The following is a 22,326-nucleotide window of genomic DNA, read 5'->3' as shown; positions in this document are numbered from 1 at the left end:
AATATTCCATGCTTCATATCATCATCATCTAATCATTTATCATAAATACAAGACATGTACATTCTTACACATCTAGGACTTTAATCATCAAAATTCACATGCATGCATGCATACCTATACATACATACATACATACATACATACATACATACATACATACATACATACATACATACATACATACATACATACATACATACATACATACATACATACATACATACATACATACATACATACATACATACATACATACATACATACATACATACATACATACATACATACATACATACATACATACATACATACATACATACATACATACATACATACATACATACATACATACATACATACATACATACATACATACATACATACATACATACATACATACATACATACATACATACATACATACATACATACATACATACATACATACATACATACATACATACATACATACATACATACATACATACATACATACATACATACATACATACATACATACATACATACATACATACATACATACATACATACATACATACATACATACATACATACATACATACATACATACATACATACATACATACATACATACATACATACATACATACATACATACATACATACATACATACATACATACATACATACATACATACATACATACATACATACATACATACATACATACATACATACATACATACATACATACATACATACATACATACATACATACATACATACATACATACATACATACATACATACATACATACATACATACATACATACATACATACATACATACATACATACATACATACATACATACATACATACATACATACATACATACATACATACATACATACATACATACATACATACATACATACATACATACATACATACATACATACATACATACATACATCATACATACATAATACATACATACATACATCATACATACATACATACATACATACATACATACATACATACATACATACATACATACATACATGGCACATATATACATACACACACATGAATCCAAAATTTTACTTTTACATGTCTATTAGTATGATTAAAACCCTTTTAGAACTTTTCAAGATCACATGCACATCACTTTTCAACATCTCATCAAACAAGATCAAACCAAAAATCAAAACTCATACTCTAACATACACATATACATATATACGGCCACATATACTTACATATACACATCCATTTTATTTTATTCTAAAAACCCATTTGTTATTGTTTTCAAGTTCGTTAATCATTCAAGAACTTTGAGAAACTTCCATCATCATCAAAATCATCAAGAATCAAGAACAAGGTTTTTAAAGTGAAGTTTATACCTTCAATTGATGGGTTTTTAGCAAAGGTTGATGATATGGAGCTTGATTCTTTCTTAAAATGCCTTAAAATCACCTTTAGACCTTCAAATGGACTTGAAAACACTTTTGAATGAGCTTTAATCCCCAAGAACAAAGAGGGAATTTTTGAAAATGTATGGATGTAGGGTGTTCGGCCGAAGCTTTAATGAGAGAGAGAGTGATTGAGTTTGTTTGTGATATTTCTTGGATTATGTAAGATTTTAAAAGGTTACAACAAGCATCATCATTATGGGTGATATCCAAGGCCAACACTTGAAGGAGAGAGAGAAGAGAGGAGCCATCTAGCCGCCACCTCTCCTTCTACACACATACATTATACGCATACATACATGTATATATATAATATAGATCAAAAACTGGTATTTTACTGGATACCGTGTATTTTATCAAGCGTTTTAATCCCGTTTTATGACGTTTTAAATTAATTTTTATCACTCTATAAAAATAAACTCTCCAAAATATTACTGAAATAATTATCAGTTGCTTTGACTGGCTGTGTTGACAGTATTTTGTCAGATATGCACAGTATCGCGTGGTACGTGCTTAAACTCGAAAAATGGAGTTTCTTAGCGTTTTAATTTTTTTTTCCTTCCGGACATGATTAAAATTACTATTCTAATCATAAAAAATTATTTTTAGGACTTTAACATTGATCGGGCGGTCACTGACGTTCGTTTCGCATTTTGTTCGTTACGCGATAAGCGTTTATCTTATTATTGCCAACATAATTTTTATCAACGTTTGGATTTATCAACACATCAAATATCACACATAAACATTAATATCAGTCAAATACAGCCTTTTATTCATTCACGACACGTGTTACGTTTGTACGGTACAGCCTAAATAGCCGGGTGTCACAGCCGCCACAAACACACCCTCTATCTCGGTACTCGTGCCACATCTCCCCTTGTTGACCCGTCGTACTAAACATCTGATGTGGGCCCAAGTGTGGAGGAACGGGCTATTTTGTACTTGGAGGCCCAAGACCGCGTAAGAAAAGGGCCTTCACTAAAATGGGCCTAACTTGGGCTACGGAGGTCCGTTTGGGGCGTGTGACCAGTCAAAACGAACGGGAGAACGAGCTCTATCTTGCTGCAAACGGCCTACGGCGGTTTGGGTCATCGTCCGGGCCAAAAAAACGCTTAATTCTATTAGTTTTTTCCATTTTTATGTTTTTTCAAGTATTTTGGGCATTTTGTTTTTGGGCTTGTGTTTGGCCCGTTGTCTTTTTTAGGCCCGTTTCGAATTTCTGTCATTATTTATATGTCCCTTTAGTGAATGAATCAATCAGACTTGAATTTTGAGAAAAGTTATTTTTCACTTCAAATTCCGTGGCCTTTGGGTTGCAATTTGGGGGTTGGGGAAGAGACACACGGGTATTCGTAGAATCAACGTGTTGATCTTCGTTTATCGTTTCACACGCTGCATCAACATCAATACCACCCGTCTTTCCCGTCATACCAAACATCATTAGTTTATTCAAAAGGTAAAAAAGGAAAACTAAAAAAATAAGTGTGTAAATATATAAATGTGTGTATATGTATATTTATTTTCTTATAATTATTTATTTTTTATTTAAAGAGAATGCCTTATATAGATATCCAATATATCAAAAAGATTGGAAAGAGCCAATATCGTCCCTGAGGTTTGAGAATTACCAAAACTGTCCACGGGAGTTAACGATACATTTAAATTGAGTTAGTGATTTGGATGGAAATGACAACAAAAATGAAACCTTAGGGACCCAGTACAAAAAGTTTATTTTTAGACTAAAATGGCAAAAAATGACCTAAACTCAGAGACTATTTTGTTATTTTACTCTAATTAAATCCTTAACCATATCTATATATCTTTTGTGTTTATCTCAAACACCAAATTAATCTTTTAACCTTTAACTTTGATAATTCACAAATATAAACCCTTCAATCAAGATTAACTCCATCAAAATCTACATAGATTAAAGAAAAGTGAAAGTGGAAGCAAAGTTAAAGAAATGTTAGGGTTTTCCTAGGGAAGGTATATTCAACAATACTAAATTTTATTTATTTTACCATATACACATCAGTCCGTAACTATGATTTATTATAAAAAAAAAAAAATCAAAACCTATTAGAAGACGATTAATTAATAATCTCTACTTTGATTTTCTGTAACTACCAAAAGAAAATTTCAATTGGAATACGATCTACTTGCTATAAGAATATTGTTATTTATTTTTGTAGGTTTAAACTTGTCACCTGCAGGATGCAACAAACTAAGGTGCCAATGGTCATGATGGGGAAGATGGGCACATGAAGCACCAACTCGATCAATTAGAAAGTCCTTAGCGTGGGCTAGTCATCACACGCCAAGGATTCAAACCATTGAAGGCTAAAACCCTCAACTTTGTGGTCCTCACTCCTCAACATTCACATAATATGAGAATGATGAGTTGGTAATACACGTGCCCTGCTTCTCCATCATGCTCATTGCCCACCTTCTCCTCCATTCACATCTCGGTAGCCATCTTCCATTTCTTTATATGACATCTACATGTTGCCCACAAGCGCACGCATACACACATGTGTTTATGTATATAGATACATATATATATATATATATATATATAGAGAGAGAGAGAGAGAGAGAGAGAGAGAGAGAGGAAAGAAGTTTTGGTTGGGGAGGAGGGTAGTGATATGGGAAGCCATTGATAAGAAACTGACCAACTTTCTTGCTCATTTATAACAAAAGAATCAAAGTGGAGTTTGTTGTGTTTATGAGATGTGTAAATTAGGTTAGTGAAGATTTGGAAAAATGTAGTCCAAGCAGCTAGTGACAACTACCATACAATATATCTAGGACCACATTCCAGCCAACAAGTACGTAGTTCTGAAAATTAATTGAAAGAAAAAAATTTCTTAGAGAAAAAATGCAACTAAAAACCGTTTTTGCTCAAAATAATTAATGTTGATTTTGATGTATGGATCCTTTTTGTTCATTAGATTGAGAAAAAAAAAAAAAAGAAAAAAAAAACTCTTGAGAAAAAAATGCAACTAAAATCGGTTTTTCCTCAAAATAAATAATGTTGATTGTGATGTACGGATCCTTTTTGTTCATTGTTTATGTTTTTTATTAATATATGGTTGATAGTTTTATTTCTTGCTGGCATATGAAGCAACATGATTAAAAGGAATGAAGTTGCATGGAATAAAATCCATATTTAAGACACTAATTAAAGAAAATAGTTTGCCCAACTCAAGTCACTCGATTGACTTGGCATTCTCGTTATCTTCTTTGATTAGCATGATATCATTGTCGTAAACTAGTTTGTAAGTTTGATTAAAACATATAGACTTACAACATTAGTACTAGCAAACAAATAGTAATCAATCACCAAATCTACTAGAGTAGTGACTTTTGTCGACTATAGTTTTACCTAAAGTAAATTTTGTCGGTGATCATGTGACAACTGGCATTTTCATGTAATTTCCGTACAATATGGACAGTATTCTACTAGTCGTTTACCCGCGCGATGCGGCGGGAAACATATCACTTAGGTTGGTGAGTTTAGAGCTATGTACGGGGATGTAGTTTCCGATGTGGCATGCGACGACGATTGTGACAGTGTAGCAGAACGTGAGGGTCGGTTGCGGCCTTCTTCAGCGGCGGAGAATCAGCGGTGTGCGGCAATTGGTGGTTTCGTGATGGTGTTTAGTGGTTATTGTGTGACGGCCGGTTACCGGCTTCAGTAGAAAACAAAGAAAATAGTGTGACGACATATTGTGATGCTCGTTTAGTTTTCTTATTCGTCACATCTGTATGGTTTATCTATGCCATAAGCATTAAGTTGAATATCTATGTTTCATGTAAGGCTAAGCAATTCCAAAATCTACCATCTAAAAATTTAGATTACATATTACTTGATTTAAAGTGATTTATTTTGTGCTTGTTTTAAGTTAAAGAGAAGACTTGTTGAACTTCATTTTCTCTTACACATATAGTGAGAGATTTATAAATTAATGATTCATGTGGTGTTTTAAACTTAAAACATATACCAGGAGAACCAGTAACATCATATTATCTAATACACACTACACAATTATTTTTCAGACCTACCCGGAACTCATAAACTACGCATTATGTGATGCCAGACTGTTTTTTAAGAGGTGTGACCAGACAAATTAGGTACTAAAGTATTTCCCTTTTGACGACAGAGAGCGAGACGATCCATACGAAGAACAATCACGTAGCAAGTGGAGATGGCGGACGTCTGGTGGAGACGTATGAACAACTGTAGAGCCACGCAACTGGAACTATCCACAAACATAATTTTGAATATAAAGTAAAGTGGTCTAAGCTCCTCGGGAAGATGAGCGACCTAAACTCCTCGCGAAGATGAGCGACCTAAGCTCCTCGGGAAGATGAGCGAAAAAACAAACACGTCTAGCACAACTTGTGCCATCTTTACATAACCGTGTACGGTACTGAGCCGGGTGTAGCCAACTCTCGAACACACCATGAGCATAAACCCCTCTTCTACAAAGTTGATCGAGAAATACCACAATATCTAACCACTTACAATGGGAGAAGGCAGCAGTTGCAGCAAGCAAGGCAGCATCAAATAGGGTACAGTCAGCATCCATACATTATATATCCTGAAAAGACAGTATCATATTATGTCAAAAAAATAATACATCCACTGTAGATATGACCCGTTTGGCATGATATACACGAACAATCAAAACAGAAACAGAAACAAAGTATTTAATGATGATTACAGTCATTCTTATTTAAGAAATGGGCGATTGCAGGGTAGGGGAAAGTAAGATGTGGAACAAGAGGAAGAAAACACAAAGAGAGACGTGTGCAATTTTATTTTTATACAAATAACTGTTATGACATATTGGAAATGGTACCAGGTATGCATCTCAAGCAGCTTTGCCACTGACCAATGACAACTCTTTTAAATCAATCATCCCAGAACCGAAAGAAACAATTCTCCAGTAAGAGACGTGTATCTACTTTAACGCTATACAATAAAAAAATACCAAGTGTTGTTCACAAATAATAAAAACTAACATAATATACTTGAATTACTTCCTTCAGATTCACCATGAATTTAACCTGCTTCTACCTGTACCTTGCATGTGGAGAATAAGATCAAAATAGTTACCTTAAGATAACTGCTTGGACACTATAGGTGCAACCTCGGCAGGCCTGCCAGGCCTAACAATAGGAGAGCAAATAGCAGGCATGTGGAAGTCGATGGCTGGTAAACGAACAAAAAATAAAAATCAGATACAAGAGGGATAATACACTTAGAACAAAATGATAGACATGATGATAAACATAAAGTGCATTGTAGTCAAACCTATGCAGCCTTCATCTGGCGTTTCATTTGCAGGCGTCATTACTTCCATCTTAACGGCGGCTAAAATAGTCTGCACAAACAACGCATCAGAGGTCAGAGGGTAGTTTAGTAAATCTCCATTAACATTTTTGTTTTGGGTTGTGTCAAAACCTATATAACATATATGACTTCCATCTTAATTTGGTTAATCCATCAACATTTTTTTTTGTTTTCAACCCATTCGACGGACCCATCCCATTTTTTTGTTGAAATGCTGTTATTTGACCCGTTGTGGGTCAAAACAGGTCTTATCAGATTGGATCTAGTTAACACACAAATATATTATTTTGCGCTAGTTAACACACAAATATATTATTTTGCGCTCGATCCTTTTAACCCGTTTTCTCTTTTGTTGAAATTTTCTTAGTGACCCACATACATGTCAAAACGGGTCTGAAATATAAACAACTACAACAAGTCAACCAACCATGGTTTTTTAAATATATAATCGAGGTCTGACTTCATCGACTTTAAATGTGTTACAAAATGTAAACCACAGGGACCATTTGTGTACTTTTGAAAAGCTAGGGACCAAATCCAAAATTTTAGTTAACCATAGGGAGCATCCGTGAACTTTACTCTTAACAGAAATAACTGACCTGTTTAATTAACCAATGGTTCAGTTTTGATTCTTTTTTTAACCAAAATGTTCGGTTTCATGGGGAAAACATAATCGATTGAACCGAACCGTCCTAATTTGAGTTTTTGTAAAAAAGTATTAGACCAGAAAGAGTAACTGGACTGAGAACACCATCATTCCACATCTCGAAATGTGAGCTGATATTCTGGCAGATAAACATACACGCTTCAAGAGGGGAAGCATATTCGACACCTGGCAAAGCCCAAAATCAGAAACATTAACCCAAGAAAAAATTAAATAATAACTCATGCATTTTTTAGTAATACTTTAAAGAATAGAAACAGCAATCAAATACTTTTGTTAGTTACGGTTTCGATTAATGCTAAAAACGAACTGAACCGTGCACACCCCTAGTAGTTTGTAATATAATAATTTCCTCACCATCTTTGAGATGCCTCTCCGCAGTTGCTCAGGCATTTCTTCTCGTCATAGTAACCAGTGTAGTTACAAGTGGTACAAGGACCGCCGGTGGCCTTGTATGCCGGCCAGTAACGTCTGGTGGCCTTAGAAGGAATCGAGGTTCGACGTATGGCACAAGTGCGTTTCCCTTGACCAACCCATTTCTCAAAGCACTTCAGGCAAAAGTTGTGACCACATATGGTTATCCAGTAGTAAACAAACAAACATACGTTTCGCAGAATAAAAATGCTAGGGCTCGAACAATACCTTGTTGAAATTGTGTAGAGATCTACTGGGTGTCCAACTTGCTCATTCCAGATGATGCTTGCAGGCTTCTGCTACAGCTTCGACTTCTACTATGGCTCTTGCTTCTGCTGCAACTCCTGCTCGCCTGAGTTTGAACATCCATCAGTTGCTGATCTAATCTGTCAAACAATAAGTTTATTCAAAAGAGCTATCATTTGATGCAAGTGCAAAGCTATTTAGAGTTTTTACCTGATTTATTGTCGGTTTCGACTTGCGGCGCGTTGAATCGTCTAAGGTTTTCTATGCTTTTTAGGGGGAAAATGGGTGCATCTCTCCACAGGGCATACAAAACACAGGTCATTGGCGGAAGCCTGCCAAATTTAACATATAAAGTTTTTTTATATGTTAAATATGGCAAGCTGCCGCCAATAACCTGTGTTTTGTATGCCCTGGGAGAGAAGCACCCATGTTCCCCCTAAAATGCAAAGAAAACATTTGCTTGAGTTGCTGGACCGAGCAAACCTTGCACAGCTTGATAAAAAAAGCAACGTTATTTTTTTTAAAACCCTATCTTTTAAACAACCCAGATTATATTTACAGATAATTTTAAATCTTTTAGAATCATATCTCATCAAATCTGTATATATTTTTAAAATAAAATCAAACACATATAATGGATTTCATGCTTTGGGAACTGAAATACAGAACATACCACTTATAAACTATAAATCATGGAGATTGCAGTATCATCTGTATCATCTGTTACATACCACATCAAGAATTGTAAATTGGAAAACCAAATAGCAATAATGAACCTTGAAAGAAAGATCACTTGGTGGTATTAATAAAGCTTTTTTCAATCAAAGAAAGAAAGATCATTTACCTTTGATCAGATGTGCATGTTACACAAAAAAAAGTATGCGCTTGATGACTATTGATCTTCCCCAATCGATTCTCGACATCCAATTTCCTTCCGGCTTTTATTTTGAGACCTAATTTCCTTCACCCCAATTCAAGATTCTGCAAGAAATGTGAAAGAATAAAACTATAAGGATGAAAGTTAAATAAAAGGTCAGAGACTAACATATGGAATTTGTTTCAAATCCTTTAAATAAAAGGTCAGCTCTCTCACGTATGAAATCACTAATCAACGTACAACTCTCTTTAGATTAAAAACTACAGGTGGAATACGCATAGCCTAATAGGCAAAAGTGCTCAACAAAATAATGTATATTTTGCAGTTGAAAAGGCTATATAATAAACAATCAAAATACTGCTGTTCTTTTTGCTACAATAATTGACGATCAAAATGCAGCTCTTTCTTTCGCTGTAGAACGCAAAATAACTTAAATTTGAATTTCATTTCATTTCAACCTCTATAAAAACGTATCTCTATAACACAAATCCAATCAAACCTATCACAGATAATTCATCAAACAAGTGGTATACAACACATATGCACCACAATATAAGAAGCATTAGAATATAACAATGACATGAAAACGAAGGACATAAAAGAAAATACCTTATAGGCAGTATCAAAGCCAAAATTTGTAAGTGCTTCTTTACATTTCATTCCCCATCAATGGTCTTTCAGCATTAATGGCTCGATTCTTCAAATTCTTACTCTTGTAGGGTATATATTCGAAATTCTAAACACATAGAAGAAAAATAATCAGCAAGTATTGAAACTATGAGATCTAAATTGTGAAAAACCATAAATCCACCTGGAAGGTGACATCCATATAAAAGAGGTACAATGTTCAAATATGGTGTATACACAACTTACCCTTTAATCAGCCAACATCAAGACTGTTTTCAATTGAAATTTCCTCCCACAGTACACAAACAGGTCCTCAAGACTCGGTCCTAGCAAATCAATAATTAAAACATTATCCTCTCCATCTACACCAGACCATTTTATGGAAGGTATACCGCCTACAAGTGAAAATAAAACATTATAAATCATATCATTCAGAGTGAAATAAAAGATAAACATATAAATCTGCATTGTTATATTACTACCTTCGAGCCCTGTTTCTTAACCAGGTTGTATCCACTCCAATTGCTGGATATGTTCCGCCTGCAACCGCTCCGACCCGTAATCTATGGTACATCTCAATTAATTGGGTTTTCAGCCTCCAATTTACAAGTATAAGAATGTTTTCTGGAACAAAAATAAGAAGTTATAGGATAAACTTGTTCTCACCTTGAAGAAAGATGGTTCAATAGCTGCCAATGGATCTAATTGTAAACAATAAACGGCATCCATGTTCCCAACAATGATAGTTTAGATGATGAAGATGATACCTGCACCGGTGGTTCAGCCTCCGATGGCTTTATCTTCGCCGAAACCCTAGTCTCCTCCACCAGAGCTCAGGTGTCGAACCACTGCATTACAACCGGTAGTGGTCACAATGATTACAGAAAACTGTAATAACGAAAGATTTTCAAGATTCCTAGAACAAAGGTTGCAGACCTTCAACGATCTTGTCATGAAACGGCATCTGATGAGAGATCTGGCATGATGTTCTTGAGTCGTAGAGCGAGAGAGAGAGAGAGAGAGGATCTGGAGTTTTGCGAGACATCTGAGTTGTGAGAGAGAAGGAATGGGAAAGGTGGATCCGTGTGAACACATAAACAGCCGTCAGATTATGATCCGTGTGAAAAAGTGAAAGAAAATGGACGGCTCTTGATGGATCCGGGTGAAGGGTAAAAGTATTGTGTTTCTTTATGCCTTAAGACTTGTACATTGTGCATTGAGGGTGTTTTCAACACATTGTTCAATTACCATTCTGTCCTTCCTATATCCTTATTAAAGTAGTATAGATATGTTATGGTTACATTTTGAACATATGATGTGCATGAATTCATGAATTATGTTTAAAGAACTCACAAAATATTTCATGTGGCATGATGACTATTATTATTGATTTTGACTCGAAACAGTGCACAGACGAAACTAGCACACTTATCAGATGAACTAGTAGTACTGACAGGAGTTCAGTACTCAGTCAGATAGCATGTTTAGGACACAGATTGAGTCCCAGAACCAAGGTTATACTAGAACTCTATGTAGGAAAGTAGGGGTTAACATAAACACTTCTCGAAAGCTAAAATAAGCACTAAAAACTGTCCGAAACGCACTTTAAGCACATAATTCTGCATAATTCAGCAAAATTCAGCTTTTACAAGTTTAAAATAACATTCAAAAATAGTGTTTAATCATCCATAATAACTTGTTAAGTGTCGGGTACGAAAACTGTCACAAAAGGTACTTCATACCTTCTAAATTGCACATTTAAACACTTTAACGAACCGACAACCGAACAATTAACCGGACACTACCGGAAACACCAAAAATGAACTTGAGACATTGTTGTAGTGTTTTAACTCTAATTATGATCATAAAACACATTAAAGACCCCTAAAAACACTTAAACACATATAATACATCATTAGCACCAAAGTTGCACCTTAACCCCTAAACTTTCAACTTTTGACACTTTACCCCCCCCCCCCCCCCCCGTGTCCTAAACGGCCAAAACATGTGGGCCCCATGCCCACATGTTGTCTAAAGTTGTTGAAAAAGAATTGGTGGATGTTATGATTATTTGGTGGAAGATTATGTTATTTGAAGTTTATAAAGCACCTAACACCAACATAACTATCATCACTTTTCACCTCACAAATTCAAAGCACATCCTCTTCTTTCTTTTACCCTAGCTCACAGCCACACCATAACCAACATCACCTCCATTTTTCTTTGATTAATCTTTCCAAGCTCATCAAAAGGTGTCTCAAGCCAAGATAAGAAGGCTTCAAGCATTAGAAGTGGAAGGACCTCACTAGGAAGCTTTTAACCACCAAGTCTTCATCATCTCCTTCTTCATCTTGTTCTTGCCACTTCCTTAGCCACTAGAGCTAGTAGTAAGCTTCAAAAACTCTATTTCACTTCGTGTTAGTGTTATGTACAAGTTACACTTTCAAAGAAACTAAACTTTAAAGTATGAAGACATAAAGATCTAACATAATCTAAAGAAAAACAAGTGTTTTTGGTGATATTTGATGTATGTGATGAAGTTGTTGTTGTTGTTGTTGTTGAATCTTGTGTGTATGTGTAGATCTATGATGTTAAAGCTTGTTAGAAGCTTAGATCTAGCAAGTTTAAGCATGGATCTTGAAAGATCCATGGTTAAACTTGAAGATGGACTTGAAAAACCTTTATGTAAAGCATGAACTTGAAAGTAAGCATGATTTTGTGTAAAATTATGGTTCCTACAAGTTGTAGATCTTAAAAGTGAAGGATTTGAAAAATCAAAGTTTCAAAAAAACAAAGTTTACTTACAATAAACATGGTTTTGAGTTTTAAAAGAAAATAAACTTACTTCATGTGTGAAAATGGAAACATTGAAGTGTAGAAAACATGAAAAATTCAAGAAGATGAACTTTTGTAAAATTAAGTTGTAAGTTGTGAAGATGGAAATTTTATAAAACTGGCTTTTGTGAAATAAAATCATGTTTTAAAGGTTAATAGAACTTGATAAACATCATACTAAAAGACTACAAATTTTTGTAAAAACTTTCAAGTTCACATCTTCATGAAAATGTATTTTCATGGCATATGGTAAGTTGTTGATTATTGTTGGTGATTGTTGATGATTGTTAATGATTTTTGAAACAGAAAATGATATGCTTAAAGCATGGGAACATCCATTTTTCAAAGGAAACTAGGGCAAAAGGTTTGTAGAAATTCAACACTTAGAAAAATATGTTTAAACAAGTGTTTACAAGTGATTTTGGATCATGGTTTTAAATATAAAATTTGTCATAATTTTGTTATAAAAATTACAAGAAATGGAGGTTGATTTTCAAGAATAAAAATGACTAAATATATATTTAGAAGTCACACAAATTATGTGCTATGTGTATATTATTTATATTAGTTATTGTTAGGATCTGAGTTTGGATTGATTGTGTTTTATGTTTGAATTATAATGAAAGATGAACAAGTAATGCAGCGGAATGTAGATGGAAACAAACTTTGCACACAATCAAACAGGAGAATTGCTTTCAACACACATTTTCAACAAAGAACTAAATGATTGAATTTATTTCAGTAATGATTACAATGCATGCATGTAACAAACTCCCCCTCAGCCTGAGCTCACAGTGATTGTTCGTACAGGAAGAAAGATGGTGAAGAGCTAATAGAACAGTACAGGGTACTGTTCTATTTATAGGCACGCCCAAACCACTGAAGCATCTTGGCTGACGTCACCATGAAAGTGACATCTAGCCTCCTAACAAACTCTAACAACTGATCTATTACAAACACTACTATGCTAACTACTTATTACAATACATTACATAAAACAAGCTAAACTACTGCTTTATCCTTCCACTGTTGTGAACCCATGAGTACTTGATATATTCAGCAGCGCTTGACCCATAGCAGTAGATTGATCAGCAGAGCTTTAGTCTTCATCAGTCTTTGACTTGATCAGCAGTTGTAGGTCAGTGGTTGTAAAGATCAGTGGATTGGAGGTCATCAAATGTTGAAACCACTTTCAAAGGGAGAGACTTGTATACATAACATCTGCTTATTTCGGATCCACTGCTCTGATCCAGTTTTGGCTTTATTTATCTGTTCCTCTGATAGGGTTCAATCCCAACAATTTCCCCCTGGAACAGATAATGCCAAAACCCTTCATTATTGTGGAGCTTTATTGCCTCATCAACAGTTCCCTTATTTGCCCTTTGAGTTGTAACTCAAAGTCTAAGGCATCTGTGTCATCTTCATCCCTGCATAGTGGAAGATCAATGAGATCCTACAGATCTTCAAGACTTAGGCCAAGTGCTTGTTCCCTTGATATTTTCTTCACTTCTCCACTAGACTTGATCACAGTCAGTACATGGGACTGTTTATCAGTTTTCCACTTTAGTACTTTTGAGTCTGGTGGGTTTCTTGGGAGATTTTTATTAGATGAGGAGTTTGGAGATGCTGGCCTTGTGATGACTGATTGAGCAGTGCTTTGAGCTTGAGCAAGTTCAGGAATATCAGCCATCATCTGTTTGTAAACCATCTTAATCACTTCATTACCAGCAGCTATTTCTTCTGTTGTTTCAGCATCCATCTGTTTTTGCCTTCTTCTTTGATAAAGAAAGGCACCAGCTGGAGCAGTGGCTCTTCTGATTTGCAGCTTTGGTGGTCTTGTTGAAACCTCTGCTTCAGGGTAGTCAGGTTTTTGTGGAATCTTTGGATTTTTCTTCCTTAGATCCTCCAACTTTTTGTAAGTGGCCCTGACCATGTCTTCTTTCCACCTCATCACTTGGTTTTTAGACCCAAAATCAGCAGTAATCAATTCCTCTTTCATTCTCCTCAGCTCCAATGCCTTATCAGGTACATTCTTCTTATACTTTGCCCAATCAGGAGGAGTGTGTTTGACCTTGTTTTTAATCATTTCTTGAATCCTGGCTGCTTCACTTTCAAGCTCAGGAATGGTCCGTTCTTTGTACATGTATTTTTCTCCCTTGTATTTCTTGTAAGACATGATGTTATCAATATAATCTTTTCTCAGGGATTCATCTGCTCTTTCTGATATCTACTAACAAACATTCTTTGCAAATTGTTCCAAAGATCTGACTTGTGTAAGCAGAATTTGATAATGCCTTTGAATTTCTTTGTCAGATTTCCCTTGTGAACTCCCTTTAGAGATATCCTCTGCTTGCAGAGCCTTGATTTTCAAATATTCTTCAATATTGTTAGGCCTGGGATATCCTCCAACTGATGGCAAACTCATTTTAGCAGGGTCATCCTCAAAGTAGAAGGATTTGATCTCTTCTCTGACTGCTGCAAGCTCTAGAGGATATTGGACACCTGCATGAGTAATATCAGTGATTGTCTTTTGAACCTGAGCTGATGAGAGAGGAACAGGGTTTAGTATTGTAACAAGTGATAAAAGTTGTGAAGATGTTGGTGGTGGTGAAGTATCATCATCTTTCAGAACTAACCTTCTCCTTTTTGGTTGAGGAGAGGCTGATGATGTTTTGGATGGATCAGTGGTGGTGATTTGAGTGGTGGTTATTGTAGTGGAAGTGATTGAAGTGGGAGGTTGCTGACTAACAGTTGTTGAAACAACTGGTGTTTCAACCATTGTTGCCATTACAACAGATGTTGTGACATCTGTTGTCTTCTGCTTTTTGGCAGGAGATGAAGGTGGTGTTGATGATGTTTTAGGTGGTGAGGTGATCTTTGGTGGTGGTGGTAAGACAGTGGTTGTGGTGTGTGTTGAAGTGGTGTGTGTTGAAGTGGTGGCAAGTGTTTGACTATTAGTTGTTGAAACTACTGAAGCATCAGCAGTTGTTGATACAACAGGTGTTACAACAACTGTTTGGGTGGAAGATTGATGTTTGGAGCTTTTGGAAAGTGGTTTGGAAGCATGCTTTGTGGGTGTGGATGGTGTGTGTTTGGGTTCCCTCACTTTTCTAGTGGGATTCTTTCTTTTTGGCTCAAGATTTTTATCATCCTTTGGCTCAGAAATACCCTGCTCATTCAGCTCCATAAATGCTCTTTTCTCCACATTCCACCTGGATTTATCCTTAGCCTCTCTATCCCTTTTTACACTTGCTTTTGATTCAGCAAGTGCATTTATGGTAACATCAATCTTTTTACTACCATCTGGCAAGGGAATGTATTTAGTCATGCTATCTTTTTGTGGTTCAATATAAAGACCATCTTCAACTCCCTTCTTCTTCCACTGCTTGATTTTCTCCCCCTTTTTGGCATTATCTGGTAGTGGGTTATCAATAAAGAGAACAGTGGGAGGAGCAGTGCCAGTGGTATTCAGCATGTGGGCCTTTATAGCCTTGATGTCAGCTTGGGTATCTTTAAACCTTGACTCCATCATGTTTCTCAGCTTTTGAACATGTATTTCATGCTGCTGATCAGCCAATTGTCGTTGATGTTAGAGCAATGGTTGAAATAAGTTCCATACCTCATTTGCAGCAGGTGCAGGTTGTGCAGGTGCTTGAGCTGGAGCAGCAGTGGTTGGTACCTTTTGAACTTTCAACAACTGTTTCAGCATATCTTTAATTTCTGCAACAGAGGTATCCAGTTTGTCAACTATGTCCGTCAATTCTCGGTACATTAAACCATCACCCAACTTAATGGGATCGTCTGATTTCCCACTAACAGTGGTTGTAACAGTGGTTGATTCAGGGAGTGTACTCAAAATATCATCCACTGATGCCCCTTTGTCTTGGAACTGGGGACTTCTTCCTTTAGAAAGAGAAACACTTTTTAGTGACCCAGTGAAAACTGGATACACAGGTGTTTTCAGAGAAGAAATTGCATCCAAGGAAGTCTTATTGATGTAACCACTGTCCAAATGCAAACCAGTGGGTTCAGTACTTGTAGTGGCTGTTTCACTTGGACTACCACCAAGAGTTACTTGTAACTCAAGGGGTGTAACCTCCTCAGGTGTTGTTGGTGGGTTAGCAATGATTGATACATCAGACCCAGTCACTTGTTGAGGTATGTTCTCATTGACAGGTGAGTGAGAAGGACTGGTTTGTGCCCGGTTCAAATCAAGAGCATCCAACAATATTTTTGTTTGTGGGGGAATTGTGGAGGTGAGGTTGGGTGTAGAAATAGAATTGGCCCCGGGCATTAGGCTGTGGATGATGGAAGCAAGTGATTCCAGAGCATCATATTGTGGTGTCCCTATATGTACAACATGTTCTTTTTGAGAAGAAGCAGGAGGAGTTCCAGGTATGGGTTGAGATATTTCTACCATCTGCTATGAGGAAGTATCAGCAGTGGTTTCTTGTGACTTTTGTGCTGTCACTGGCAGTTGCTCTGGTATCTCATCCTCTAGAGTTGCCTTTGATTTGGGTTTTGGGGGCTTTTGAGTTTTCTTTTGGCGTGGCTTTTTGGTGATTTTAGGTGATTTTAGGTGTGGGTTTCACAGCAGTTGTTTTGCTGCAGTGATCATCTGGAGTAGTGGGCTCAGTAGCAGATACCTGAGGAGTAGTGGTAGCTGCTAAATTCTGCTCAGGCACCTCTGCTTGTGTTTTGCAAGGTGTTGATAATCTTGTAAAAGTTTCAGCAGTTAAGCTGTTTATTTTAAAAGAATCACATTGGGTGAGCACATGTGCACCATCCTTTCCAAATTTCTTTTGAAAGTAATAACTTAAAAACCTTGGAAATAGTAAGAATGCTTTTGCAGAAACATTTTTGACTAAGTCATCAAAGATTTCCTAGGAATAGTTAAAATTTTCATTCTGTAAAATGGCATATCCCAGGTATTGAATCTTTAATGGTATCTCATTAAAAGTAGTTGTTTTGTTTGAAACACACATTAACAGGGTATGGAATAAGAATCTTGTTGCAGGAGGGAAATTACCTTTTTGTAGGGTATCCCTCTTCACTGCATACCCTCTTTCAAGAAAATCAGTTTGATATTTGTTTTTAGGGAAAAAGGTTTTACCTTGCTGATCATCAAGTTCGAATACCTCTGAAATGGATTGTGGTGTGATGTGGACCTTTTTACCCATTATTGAAGAATTAATGGCTATTGCTGTCTCACCTTGTTTTTCAAGTGTGGCATTTTTCCAGAATTCTCTTTGGGTTTTTAGGAAAATCAGAGCATTTACTGTAAACAAAGTTTTGTATTTTGAAGCTGACATGATGTTGATGATGGAATCGTAGATATCGATGGTGTCAGGTTTTGTGAGAAGACCCAGATAATTGTGTGGAGCTTTGTATGGAATTTCAATGGGTGTGGTAGCCATTTGAGTGGCCTTTTTGGAAGATGATTTTGAAGTGGATTTCGCAGATGACTTTGATTTTGTCATTTTGATGAAGGAAATTGATGAATGGATTTGAGAGAAGGAGGTGGAAACTTCTTTGAGAAAGGAATTTTTGTGAATTCGATTCGACAATAAAACCCTGTTTGGGGGTTTTGAAGGGGGTTTTATAGAAGAAAAAGTGAATGCTGACGTGGCCGCGGTTACAAAAGATCTGAGTGCTATGTACTGTCCACGTGCCAACCCCTGATGAAATGAAGGACAAGTGTTTTTAAGAAAACCACTGATGGAACAAGATCAGTGGTTGTAACGGTAACAATGAAAGCAGTGGGTGATTATTACTATCAGTGGATAATAACACTGATTTTGAGCAACAGTGCTTATAGGGAAATGAGAGAACATGGGTTGACTTTCAGCAGTGGACAGACTTTTAAGTAGGACAGACTTTTGAATAAAACAATGGTTATGGCAGACTTTTAAGGATTTAATGAAAAATTAATTTTTAGTTATTTTTAAAGATGGATTTTTGATTTTCTGAAAACATTTTAATGCTTTTATTCATAGAAAAACAGGATTTTGCCTGTTATTCCATGTTTAGCATGCCAATCCTAGAGATCAAGCTTTCAAAGGTGGATGTGTCTAAAGCTTTGGTTAGCACATCTGCCAGCTGATCTTTAGTTGGAACATGGTGCAGAGAAATCAAACCTTTCTCATAGCAATCCCTCACAAAGTGATGTCTGACATCAATGTGCTTGGTGGTTGAATGGGAAACTGGATTTTTGATGATATTTTCTACTGCCTGACTCTCTAACATGAGAGGTGTCTTTAAGGCAGTGATACCAAAATCCAGCAACTGATTTTGAAGCCAAAGCAGTTGGGTTGTACAGCTTATAGCAGCTATATATTCTGCCTCAGCAGTGGATGTGGAAACAGCTGCTTGCTTTTTGCTTTGCCAAGACACTAAACAACTGCCTAGGAATTGGCACCCTCCTGAAGTGGACTTCCTTGTCTTGTCACATCCAGCAAAGTCGCTATCTGAGAAACCTGAAAGCTTAATTTTACCATCAGCTGGATACTAGATACCAAGTGTGGGAGCACCTTTTAGGTATCTGAATATCCTTTTTATAGCAATAAGTGTAGGATCGTTTGCTTACCCGAACGAGTCGTTCAGAGGTTGTCTCTTGCGTTTCAGATGCGGAATAATAAGAAATGCAAGTAGATATAGCTTGTTCTTCCTCCTAACTGCTTGTTTTATTGATTTGAAACGTTTTACAGCTCAATCTTCATACCGGCAGAGCTTCGGCATGGAAATCACAATCAACCTTACTGATTCGCTCATGGCTACATCTATATATAGGCAGTTGGGTCCGCTTATGTGTCACATGACCATAAGAGCGGACCACAGTAGTCCACATAAGCGGACCACTATTGACAAATGAGCGAACCTACAACTTAATGTCCCTATGAGCGGACCTAAGTCATAAAACCTATACAGACTCCTGTTTTCTCGTATTTCGTGCCCTATGCTATACAATACGATGTAAGACCTGATCCTAGACACCTAGACGAAATCAACAGATGTAGTGCACTAACAGACTCCCCCTCAGATGTTGATGGAGTCGCCAATACACTCTGACTACAAAACTGTGTCCTCACATCTTCAATCTGGATCAGTCTCTGGGCTTTCTCCTTTTTTCAATCTTCAGACTCCCCCTCTCGATTTACTGGCATTCTTTTGTTCTTCAGTAACATCTTCAGGATCATTGTCTGGCTTTAAAACACTCTAATTCTCTTGATCAGATCTTTTGATTCATTAAGTTCATCAGCATCAACGGTAGACGTGATCTTTAGGATCATAATCTGACTCTACTCATTCTTTCATGATTGATTTTCAGGATCGAAACTTGACTCTCTTCCATCAGAGATCTTCAGATATCAAACCTGGCTACCTGCACAATCTCAACCCCGAAATAAACTTTCTTTCACAAACATTTCAAACCACTGTGTCACAACACATGACTACTCTCATATGACTATGATGAACCGCTTGAAGAAGGTTAGATTAACAAAAACAATTAGATTTACACAAACACTCCCCCTCAAATGCTGCTCATCATGTTTAGCACTCGGAATTTTGAAAATCAGTTCTCCAACATCAGCTGTCGAAAATCTTTTTGACTTTTTCAAAAATTATGCTAAAACACACACAAAATCTTTTTGGATTTTCAGAGAAAAACGAACCTGACACTACTCGTAAACAAAAACATACAGAAATGTAATATTAACAAATAATTTTTTTTTGTGAGTTCGTGCAAGAGGATCATATCAGCTTATGAGACCTATCACCAACACCGTTAAGCTTGATTTCATTTTAAGCTTTAAACAATTTACCTAGATTGTTAGTATGTTTGTCCACTTAAATTCTCACACAGATTTCAATCGATTCGAGATATGATATTAATGTTTTAGAGACTTAAACTTAATTGTGTATCACTCCACTTGAATATACTCCTGTATCCAGATCCCAAATATTCAGTCTTACAGGTGAGTATACCACAGATGATATCTGTAAAGGGGTTAGGTGCGAAACCGTGAGAGCTCAGGTCAGAACTTCCGTTCAGCATAGAGATGACGACTCGACTTTTGGTGGGTCCCCTTTAGAGGATCTTTTAATTTCAACAGCAGCGACTATCAATTTTATTGTTTCATCAGCATGCTGAGGGCGAAGCTTATGTTTCAAAGCTTTAGCAGAAAGTATTATCCGGGGACTAGGTCAGAACTTCCATTCAGCAGAAGTCCCGGGATAATACCCCAGATATCACTGAGCATAAAGACCTAGTATCTCAGAATATGGGATCTTTCAAACAAGATTTCGGGGGTTACCCATATATTCAAGAATAGTTACCCACAAATCAAGCAAGTTTGAATTTAGGTTTATATCTCGTTTCAATTTACTAAATGTGCGAAAATCTACTGACACATCCGCAGTAAGATTATTTACCACATTTTAACTTTACATTTCTTTAGCGTGCCGTTATAGTCCACTGATGTACTATCATTTCCTCTTTTTCGCAACAAAACTCTTTTTTGAATTTTATCATGTTTTTGACTTTTTCAAATTTTCAAATGTTTTTGGATTTTCTAAAATTTCTACTCCCCCTAAAATGCAAACACATTTCAAAGGAAATTTTAAAACAACTAGACTCTAACCCAAAAGAAACCATGAAAAGTAAAACAAACTGTACAGAAACTTGACAACTGACATCGAATCACATCAAATCGCCATTCACTAGGCATAAACAATCTGAACTCCCCCTATCACAAATCATTTTCTCATTTAGATTTCAAAACACTTAAGTTTGTTTTAATCAAAATGATTTTTCCGGAAAATGAATTTGTGTTGATAAAAACCATTTGTAGGTTTATCATTTTTCTTAAAACGGGGATGTGGTTCATCATCTTGTGCTTCTCTTGCCATGAATAGTAAATCGAGTACAATTTAATGTCCTTGATTTACCATTTGCATTTCAGAACCTTCTGTATCACTTGTAAAAATACAAACATCTCAAAATATAACCACAAATACCACTTGTAGGAATGCTACATCTACATCACCATTTCACCAATCAGGATGCCGATTCCTGCTTCGCACTTACCAACCTGGAAGCTCCGGCGTAGTCCTTCAACCTGCAAAACATTAAAAACACTATTCAAAATCTTTCAAAACAAACTGTTCAAACACTAGAAAGATGCCGATTCCTGATCCACGATATAAACTTGGGATCTCCGGCATAGTCCTAAGACTATTATGGAAAACAAACTTCCATCCAAGTCTTCTCAGACTTGATGGATTTCAACTCTTGAGCAGTAGGGTTGTATGTAGCCTTTTTCGTGGCGTAAAAATCTTTGACCCCCTTTGCTCTCCCACTCAGCATTTTCCCAAAAATCTTTTTAACATTCCAGTTGAATGTTTTCTCGACATCAAAATCATCTTTTTCTTTGTAAAACTGATTTGAAATCTCAGTTTTTCCAATTTTCTTCTTAACTTCCTCAAACTTTAGTGACGGAAACTCTTCATCATTCAATAAAATCTTCTTTTCAACCTGTGGCTCTTCTGGCTTTGTGGAACCAGATTCATCGCCGACATTCACTTCACCTTTCTTCGCAACCCACACCTGGTTGTCTTTTCCTTTCTTCTCATATTTATTCTTCTTTGAACACTCACCAACCTCGAATTTTGAATTCTCAAAAATTTTAGGGCTATTGGTTGGTGTGTTAACATCAACAACTTTCTCTTTCAACTTCTGAGAAACTCCCTGTTTTGATTGGACACTTTTTAAGCAATTCCATGCAATGTGACCAGCTTCATTGCATCTATAACAGGTTCTAGTCTCTCTTAGATAACATAT

General features: G+C 36.3%; 1 long non-coding RNA gene across 1 annotated transcript; it reads right to left on the bottom strand.

Annotated features, from left to right (window-relative positions):
• Positions 1-9,073: 9,073 nt before the first annotated feature.
• On the bottom strand, positions 9,074-10,490 carry LOC110894437. The gene is made up of 5 exons (XR_002566322.2): positions 10,317-10,490; positions 10,133-10,213; positions 9,897-10,045; positions 9,633-9,759; positions 9,074-9,127 (listed from the first exon to the last, which is right to left on the bottom strand). It is a non-coding gene; the product is annotated as an uncharacterized LOC110894437 (long non-coding RNA).
• Positions 10,491-22,326: the final 11,836 nt, after the last annotated feature.

Source organism: Helianthus annuus, chromosome 16 (genome assembly GCF_002127325.2).
Source record: "Helianthus annuus cultivar XRQ/B chromosome 16, HanXRQr2.0-SUNRISE, whole genome shotgun sequence".
Classification (NCBI taxonomy): Eukaryota; Viridiplantae; Streptophyta; class Magnoliopsida; order Asterales; family Asteraceae; genus Helianthus; species Helianthus annuus.
The sequence above is the reverse complement of the archived record's forward strand: the minus strand, read 5'-3'. Positions and strand labels throughout refer to the sequence as shown.